The sequence below is a fragment of the Trachypithecus francoisi genome, unplaced genomic scaffold (genome assembly GCF_009764315.1).
Source record: "Trachypithecus francoisi isolate TF-2019V2 unplaced genomic scaffold, Tfra_2.0 Lachesis_group9, whole genome shotgun sequence".
NCBI lineage: Eukaryota > Metazoa > Chordata > Mammalia > Primates > Cercopithecidae > Trachypithecus > Trachypithecus francoisi.
The window spans coordinates 18,146,373-18,156,083 of NW_022681474.1; the positions used below are offsets into that span (position 1 = coordinate 18,146,373).

Here is a 9,711-nt window from a genome sequence, read left to right on the forward strand (position 1 = left end):
TTGGCCAAATTGATAAGAAATGCCCTGGTGAGGGGAAGGGGCACCAGCATTTTGAGAACCTCAGGAAAGTCTGTCTTCTGTAGGTTGGGGCTGAAGGTAGCTGATGGTGTTGCAGAACTGAGCTTTTTAGTAGCAATGAGGATAGTAGATCCCAGGATAGCGGAGGCCAGGAGGCAGCCTTTAAGAATCAGAAGAAAGATGAACATAATTCCTATAACAGGTAGTAAGACTGGAATTGCATTCAGGGGAACCTGATCTGCAGGGGACTTGGGAGATGGCATCTGGTTTTCCTAAGGGCAAGAGTGTTGAGCCGCTGTCACAGGCTGGGTTCTCTAGAAACGGGCTGGTGTTTAGGAAGTAGGTTGTTCACTCAGGTATGTCCTTGGGATTGAAACTTGTGAAACTGAGGGAAAGAAAGCAGCATTAAGCAGAGGGAAAAGAACTTCATACAAGCCTGGCTGACCCACAGGGTGAGCTGGGAAACTCACATGGTTTTTTAGCAGTGTTCCAAGTTGGGTTGGGATGGCCAGGCCTTATTGTCCCACATTGATCAATGAATAGATGTTGACCACCTTGGGAAGGGGCAGGTATTAGTCAGGATTCTGCAGAGGAACAGAATCAATGGGACAGATATCTAAATCTCTCTCTCTCTCTCTCTCTCTCTCCTCTCTCTCTCTCTCTCTCTCTCAAGAGAGATTTATTGTAAGCTATAGGCTCATATGACTATACAGGCTTATGGAGGCTGATTCTGGAGGCAGATGTGATTCCACCATCTGCAAGCTGGAGACCCAGGAAAGCTGGTTCTGTAGATCCTACTCCAAGACTGAAGGCCTGAGAAGCAGGAGGGCTGAGTGCAGGGGAAGATCAATGTCCTGGCTCCAGCAATCAGATAAGGAGGGAATTCAAACTTTCTCCACCTTTTTTGTTTTATTCAGGTCCCAGTCTACTTTGTCAAATGCTAATCTCTTTTAGAAACATCCTCCTAGACATATCTAGAAAGGATGTGTCACCAGATATCTGGGCATCCCCTGGCCCAGGCAGGTTGAACCATAAAATGACCCATCACGGGGTATAATGTTGGGTAAGGCAGCTCTCTGTCACTGACAAATCCCAAAAGGGTTTGTCAACTGAAGCCTATCTGACAATAACATCCCTAAAAACTGGAGCAATGAGCCCTTTATTGACTGAGGACCTGGGTGATGTATTAGAGTGTTCAGTACAGTCTACCTCTTGTGTCTACTTTGTCACACACTTTCTAGGAACTGCTCTTTCAGCTGGTGTGTCTGTGGGATACCAAGAAGAGGAAGGTTAGTGGGACCAACTACAGAGCTCACTGTCGCATATATATTTCTAGTGTGCACAGGCTAAGTCTTGCAGCTCGTTTTGAAGTATAGTTTCCTTTCTTTCCTTATCAGGCCCAGCACATTCCTGACTGGCCTAAGTTATGACTTTACCTGACTTATAGGCCTGGAGAGGCCAGGAAAGGACTTAAAGGCAGATCTCAGGTGGGGCACATTTTGACTTGCAAGGGAGAGATTTCTAGCATTGTCTTCAGGCAAGGTGGAGCATGCTAGCTTTTAATAGAAAGAATGGGCATTTGTGCAGGCTCAAAGGATTCAAAGACATTTAGGAATTTAAGATTTGGGGAGAGCATCAAACCAGACACCCCCTTCCTATGTGTCAGGACCCTCTCTCTCTCTCTCTCTTTCTTTTGCTTTTCTTTCTTCTTTCCTTTCCTTCCTTTTCCTTTTCTCCTTCCTTCCTTCCTTCCCTTCCTTTCTTCTTTTTCTCTTTCTTTCCCTTTCTTTCTTTCTTTCTTTCTTTCTTTCTTTCTTTCTTTCTTCTTTCTCTTTCTTTCTTTCTTTTTCTTTCTTTCTCTCTCTTTTCTTTCTTCTTTCTTTCTTTCTTTCTTTCTTTCTTCTTTCTTTCTCTTTCTTTTCTTCCTTTCCTTTCTCCCTTTCTTTCTCTCTTTCTCCCTTTCTCCCTTTCTTCCTTTCCTCCTTTCCTCATTTTTTCCTTTCCTCCCCTTCCCTCCCTCCCTCTCATCCTCCCTTCCTTCCTTCCTCCCTTCTTTTCTTTTTTGAGACGGAGTCTTGCTCTTGTCACCGAGGCTGTGACACGATCTTGGCTCACTGAAACCTCTGCTTCTGGGTTCAAGCGATTCTCCTGCTTCAGCCGCCTGAATAGCTGGGATTGCAGGCATGGGTCATCATATCTGGCTAATTTTTGTATTTTTGGTAGAGACATGGTTTCCCCATATTGAGCTGGTCTCAAACTCCTGGGCTCAAGTGATCTGCCTGCCTCAGCCTCCCAAAGTGCTGGGATTACAGGCATGAGCCACCACGTCTGGCCAGGACACGTTCTTTCTAAACCAAAACCTGACCTCAGTATAGTGGATCTGTCTTTGATTTTATTTTAACTAAACTAATTGTGGAGCTCAGTCACCTCCACAATTCATACCTAGACACAGCCCTCAGTTCTCACTGCCCTCCCAATGCGAGGTATATGACAAAGAACACCATCTGGCTTTCAGACATAGTTTTCCATTAATAAGTCTCAGATTTTTGTTACATATTTCCAGAGTTTAACACAGTTTAACCCTACTCATCCAATTTTCTTGACCTTGCAGCTACGATTCCCTCCATCTTTCTTAAATTTCTGATACATCAGCTAGTGCACACTGTACTATGTACTACACTGTACTGCCATCCCAGTTTACCACCAGCGAAAGTTTCTGGGAGCACCTGTGTTCTGCCTACCCCTATGGATGTAGTCCTTACTGCAGCCAGTGGCAGGTGCTATCTTCAAAACCCCATCTTATCTCCTGCTTCCACAGAATACTCCTGGGATCAACTGTTGCAGGTTCTAGGACAGAATTTAGGGTGTACTTGGAGTCAATACCTGTGGAAGGCAGATTATGGAAGCAGGATTGGGCAGAGGGAAATCCAGCTTTGTGGCAGACCCAACACCAGTCTTGGCCAACTGCAGGGAAGCCCTGGAGCCGAAATGGCCCTTTAGTATTGTCCTGAGTTGAGTGGGGATGCTAGCCCTTTATATTTCTGCACCAAGCAGTCACTGGATGTAGGCCATTCTGGGAAAGAGCATGACCTTAGTAGACAGTGTCTCTACAGCTGGGTGATACCTAAGGATGCTGGCAGTTCAAAGATGCCTTCAGAGAGCATCCCAGCATCTGGGACTTCAAGTCTTTCATAGAAGAGGCACCTGAGTGGTGCATCACAGTGTCCAAAGAAGTTGTCAGTAAAGGCCTTGCTTACTCTATGCCGTCAAAAGATACAAAGAGTGGATGAGCAGTCCAGGCATGGTGGCTCATGCCTGTAATCCCAGCACTTTGAGAGGCTGAGGCAGGTGGATCATGAGGTCAAGAGATCAAGACCATCCTGGCCAACACGGTGAAACCCCATCTCTACTAAAAATACAAAAATTAGCTGGGCATGGCGGCATGCACCTGGAATCCCAGCTACTCGGGAGGCTGAGGCAGGAAATCACTGGAACCCAGGAAGTGGAGGTTGCAGTAAGCCAAGATCACACCACTGCACTCCAGCAGGGGAGACAGAGTGAGACTCCATCTGAAACAAAACAAAACAAAACAAAAAACCAAAAAAACAAAACATGGATGAGCAGAGGCTGAGGTGGGTGCTCCGACAGAAAATGATGAGATCCTTTGGTCGTTCGTAAGTGTGATGAGTGAGTATTCACATGCATGTGTGAGATGTGTCACTCTCAAACCTTATTGCAACATGGGCACATTACTCATCTGACATGGAAAAAGCAAATAGGTCAGGTACAGTGGCTGATGTGGGTAAACCCAGCACTTTGGGAAACCAAGGCACGAGGACTGCTTGAGGCCAGGAGTTCAAGACCACCCTAGGAAACATAGTGATACCCTGTCTGTATTAAAAACAAACAAACAAAAATTAGCCAGGCATGGTGGTACATGTCTGTAGCCCCAGATACTCGGGAGGCTGAGGCAGGAGGATTGCTTGAGTCCAGGAGTTCAAGGCTGCAGTGAGCTATGATGGCACCACTGCACTCCAGCCTGGGTGACAGAGAAAGATCCTGTATCAGATAAATCAATAACTAAATTAGCCCTTGTCCAGTATCTAGGCTTGAGCTTTCTCACTCTGAACTCATCGACTGAAGAAGAGCTAGAGTCTTCACAGTAAAGAACTCCGCAACTCCACAGCACGTGTCTGAAATAGTGATTGTCTTAATCCTTCAACGAAGACCCCCAGAGCCATTTATTTGGATAAATGTACACTGGAGAAAGGGCAAGACCCAGCTGTCTTGCAAGCTGTTGGACACTGATAGATTCAAGTTGGAACTGATATCCAAGGACCCTAAGTGGTATCATGTCCCCACACAGCCCCCATCCCATGCCCCAGACATGTATATACAGGGGAAAGGAAATCGAGGAAGTCCTGGCCCAGGTCTGTTTCACTCTGAGTCCACTGGGTTCACTTAAATTACAGTCAGTGTATTTATCAAGTTGCTGTGTTTTATATCTTTCACTCTTGCTATTTGTTTCCTATTTGTCCTGTATTTGTTTGTTTCCTCCCTCTTTTTCCTGCCTTCTTTTGGAACAAATGAGTGTTTTTCAGAATTCCATTTGATCCCCTTTCTTGGCTTTAGCTTTTAGCGGCTGTTCTAGGTTTGTTGTACATCTATTTTATTTTATTTTACATGGAGTCTCACTCTGTTGCCCAGGCTGGAGAGCAGTGGCCCAATCTTGGCTCACTGCAACCTCTGCCTCCCAGGTTCAAGAGATTCTCCTGCCTTGGGCTCCCGAATAACTGGGATTACAGGTGCCCACCACCACACCCGGCTACCATTTGTATTTTTAGTGAGATATGGTTTCACCATGTTGGCCATGCTGGTCTCAAACTCCTGACCTCAGGTGATCCATCCACCTCAGACTCCCAAAGTGCTGGGATTACAGGCATGAACCACCACGCCTGGCCGGTTTACTATATATCTTGAATAAATTACAATCTACCTTCACCACTTCACATAGAGTATACAAATCTCACAATGTTGTATTTACATTTCATCTTTGCTGTTCTTTGGGCTATTATTGCCAGTCCTTTCACTTCTATGCATGTGATAAACCCTGCAACCTTTAATAAGTGTGGGTGGTGGGTGCCGCAGTCCCAGCTCCCTTAAGTAGGTACAAGGCCTTGTTGCCTGCTCCCTAGAAGTTTCTCAAAATACATGATCCATACATTTCAGCTTCAGCTACCATTCAGGTTTCAGCTTTCTAAACATCCCATTTTTTTTCTAAGAATGTTTCCTATTCTTGGATGCTTAGCTCTTCATTTAAAGATGACTCGTCTATCTATCTATCTATCTATCTATCTATCTATCTACCTACCTTTTTTTCTTTCTCTCTCTCTCTCTTTTTTTTTTTTTTGATGGAGTTTCGCTCTTGTTGCCCAGGCTGGATTGCAATAGCACAATCTCAGCTTACAGCAACCTCTTCCTCCCAGGTTCAAGGGATTCTCCTGCCTCAGCCTCCTGAGCAGCTGGGATTACAGGCATATGCCACGACACCCGACCTTTTTTTTTTTTTTTTTTTTTTTGTATTTTTAGTAGAGATGGGGTTTCTCCATGTTGGTCAGGCTGGTCTTAAACTCCTGACCTCAGGTGATCCGCCCACATTGGTCTCCCAAAGTGCTGGGATTACAGGCGTATTTCATTTCTAGGTAGTTTGGGATAATTTTTCAGGATATATGGTCTGCCGTATTTCTGGAAATACAGGTGTGACTAATATAACAACAAAAAATGTTGATTTTACAGTTACATACATACATGTTGCTAGGGTTTGGATGTTTAATCCTTCTAAACCTCAAGTTGAAATTTACCCCGAATGTTGGAGGTGGGGCCTGTTGGGAGGTGTTTGGGCCATGAGGGAGGATCCCTCATGAATAGATTAATGCCCTTCCTTTGGAGTTAGTGATGCTCACTTTATTAGTTCCCAAGAGAGCTGGTTGTGAAAAAGCTCCTGGCACTTCCCCACTTTCCCTTTTGCTTCTTCTGTTGCCATGTGATCTCTGCACGTACCAGCTCCCATCACCTTCTGCCATGAGTGGAGTCAGCCTGAGGTCCTCACCAGATGCAGATATCCAATCCTGGACTTTCCAACCATCAGAACCATGAGCCAAATAAGGCTTTTTTTCTTTTTAAATTACCCAGTCTCAAATATTCCATTATAGCAACACAAAGCAGATTAGGACACATGTATAAATATTATAAACTTTGCATTTATTACTGAGGATATACATTCTCTTAAGCGGTGCCTTTGAACATTTATCATAATCAATGGTGTATTCGGCCACAAATATATTTCTCAGTAAATGTGTAAAGTCTGCAGAACACATTTTTTAATCACAAAGCTATCACATTGATATTAATAACAAAAGGTCAATAATAAAAATTAACTACTTAGAAACATGTAAAATATTTTCCTGTATGACTTCTGGGCCAAAGTAAAACTATTTACTTCACAAAATATTAGAAATTCACGGCCTCATTGTTTATTATTAAGCAACAAGTCATAGATATAAGTTAACTAAAGTACCATTCAATGAAAACTAATAAAGGAATATTAAAATATACTGAAGAGCTATAGGAGAAAGGTATAGGAGAAATAGAAAAAAAAGGAGAAAATAATAAACCAAAAGCAGTGAATAGAGAAGTTTATTTTTGAAACAACACATAAGGCATATGAGAGGAACTCTGATTAGATTAATAATCATAGAAGAAATGCAAAGATTACATTAGAGAGTGGTCCCCCAAACATATTAGACCCAGGAATGTATAAGCAAGGCCTGTGAAATGTTCTAGACACACAAACTGTGCGATCTACCTTAGATAAAATGTTTTGCTTAAAGTAAAAAACAAACAAAAAACTTATAAGCTTAGAGAACTAAGGCACTTTATTGGTTCATTTCACCGCATCCTTTAAAGATATATCATGAAGAATTTACTGTGAAATCACATGATGCCAAGCATTAAATTTTTAAAACATGAGGGGGGAATAGATGAAAAAAATTGGGGAGGGACTTCTTCTTTTGGCTTTGGAGTCTCCCCCCACCACTGCCACCCCGTCTCTCTATGGGGGAGTTTCTTCTTTCTGCCTTCTCTTGTCTTTCTTGCCTATTAAACTCTCTGTTCCTTAAAAGCACACACACACACAAATTGTGAAGAATTTGGTCGTTTTGAAGCTGGGACCAAATGATGGATTCACTGTATTTCAGTTTACTTTTCCATATGCTTGAAAATTTCCATAATAAAAAAGTTTAAAAAAACCCCACAAAACCACATGGTTAAGAATAGAGAGAGGGGTAGTTACTATCACCAGAGAAAGGGTGAATAATAGAACAGACCTCCTCTACACAGTTAACTGTTATTAGACAGTAATAGGAAATTCCATTTTGAATTCTTTTTCTATAGCTAGTATATTCATACTATAAGTACTAGAAAAAGATGTAGTAAAATAAAAATGATAAGTAGTACTTATGAATATAGATCTTAAGGTTTTCAAAGAGGAATTAAAACATATAATGCCATCACAACCAAATTAAATTTTTTCTAGGATTTTAAGGATGGTGCAAAATCAGAAAATCTATTAATATAATTTATCTCATCAATAGGTCAAAGGAGAAAAAATTAGCTCTAGAGATGCTGAAGTGGCATTTGAGCAAAGTCAACTTCCAGTTTGCACAGGACCTCCCAGGAAGCTGTGAACAGCAAGTCACTTTGGTAGTATAAACAGGGTATTTCAGAATCCAATTGCCGAACGACTTAACAGAAAAACACTACATGCTTTCTCCACTGAAGTTTGGAACAAGACATAGGATGCCTACTATCTATGTTGGTTTTTTTCTTTTTTGACTATTGTTTTGGAAATTCTAGTCAATGTAATCAGACAAAGAAAAAGGAGGAAGGAAGAAGAAAGGAAAAACAGTTTTAAATAATACTACAGAGATGATCAGATGATTCGCTTCCTGGAAAAACTAAGAGAACCAATTGGCTGGTTACATAATCTTGGAATGCAAGAGGAATTTCTAAGTGTATTCTCAGACACAGAAATGTAGAAGGTTAAGATTGCTATATGATAAATTAAGAAAAATTTAAAACAAAATGGTCATAAACCCACTAGACAGAAAAATGAAAGTCAAATAACAAACTAGGGAAATGTATGTGTAGCACATATGCTAAAATGGGACTGATATTTATATTTAAAATTTCTTTTAATATATTTAAAATATTAAAAAGTTGTCAGTATTCTTCATCTTTCATCTCCTCTCTAATTCCATGATCCAGGTCTATCTCAGAACTCCTTACTTTTAATATATTTAAAAGATACTTGCAAATCAAGGAGGCAAAACCATATACCTTTATAGAAATGAGTTAAGATTGGGAGGCTGAGGTGGGCTGATTACGAGGTCAGGAGTTCGAGACCAGCCTGGCCAACATGGTGAAACCCCATCTCTACTAAAGATACAAAAAATTAGCTGGGCGCGGTGGTGGGCACCTGTAATCCCAGCTACTCGGGAGGCTGAGGCAGGAGAATCGCTTAAGCCTGGGAGGTGGAGGTTGCAGTGACCTGAGACTGCACCACTGCACTCCAGCCTGGATGACAGGGTGAAACTCTATCTTAAAAAAAAAAAAAAAAAAGAGTTAAGAATAGAATGTATAGGATGTAAAAGTATAATTAACAAAGAAAGAAAATGACGTACATGTGAATAAATATTGTACTGCTCTAGCAATCAAAGGGCTGTACCTTAAAACAGGATCTCACCTCCTATTTAACTAGTCAACACTTATCGCTGTTTTTGATGAATTGTTACATATTTGTAAAATAATTTGTCAACATGTCTCAAAAGTCTTAAAAGAAATACTCACTCTTTGATCCAGCATGTATGCTACTATAAATTTATCCTAAGGAAACTATGCAGATGTATGTGTAAAGATTAATTAAAGCAAAACATGTACAAAATAGGGATTAATTAAGTTATGGGGCATTTTCAGTGCAAAGTGATGCAGTAATTAATGTAGAAGAGGTAAGTCTATATTTATTAATATGACAAAGATTCCTACGATATTACTGAATGAGAAAAGACAGGTTACCCAACATCTGTGTGTGTGTGTGTGTGTGTGTGTGTGTGTGTGTATGTGTGGCTGCAAAAAAATAAAGATACTAACTTGAATAGTCAAAACAAAAAAAAAAAGAGAATTTATTTTAACAAAACAAAGAGATCTCAAGGATCCCAAGGCTACTTCTTATGAGAAATGTCCCAAGAAAAGTCTCACCCATGTATTACATGTATTAAAAAGTTGTCAGTATTCTTCATCTTTCGTCTCTCTCTCTTCTAATTCCATGATCCATGTGGTGGGTTATGTCTATCCCAGGAGTCCTAACTTTATGCATTACAGTCCAGCTATATCTAGAAATGGCTAGGCATTCTGTAAATTCCAGTTTCAAATTTCTGGAGAGACTTGGACCAATAACATATACATATATGAGGTCTATCCTTAGTGTATGAAGTATGGCCAGAGAAATAGATTATGTCATTTCAAGTGTGGCTGCCAGGAATAGGTTTGTGGAGTCGATGCTGTTACTGGAATAAAGGGAATGCGCAGAGCTGGGTACAAATCCAACAGGTGTCATAAAAATATGGAAACATATTC

General features: G+C 41.1%; 1 non-coding gene across 1 annotated transcript; it reads left to right on the top strand.

Moving 5' to 3' along the window:
* Positions 1–3,677: 3,677 nt before the first annotated feature.
* On the top strand, positions 3,678–3,781 carry LOC117082924. The gene has a single exon (XR_004436846.1). It is a non-coding gene; the product is annotated as a small nucleolar RNA U13 (small nucleolar RNA).
* Positions 3,782–9,711: the final 5,930 nt, after the last annotated feature.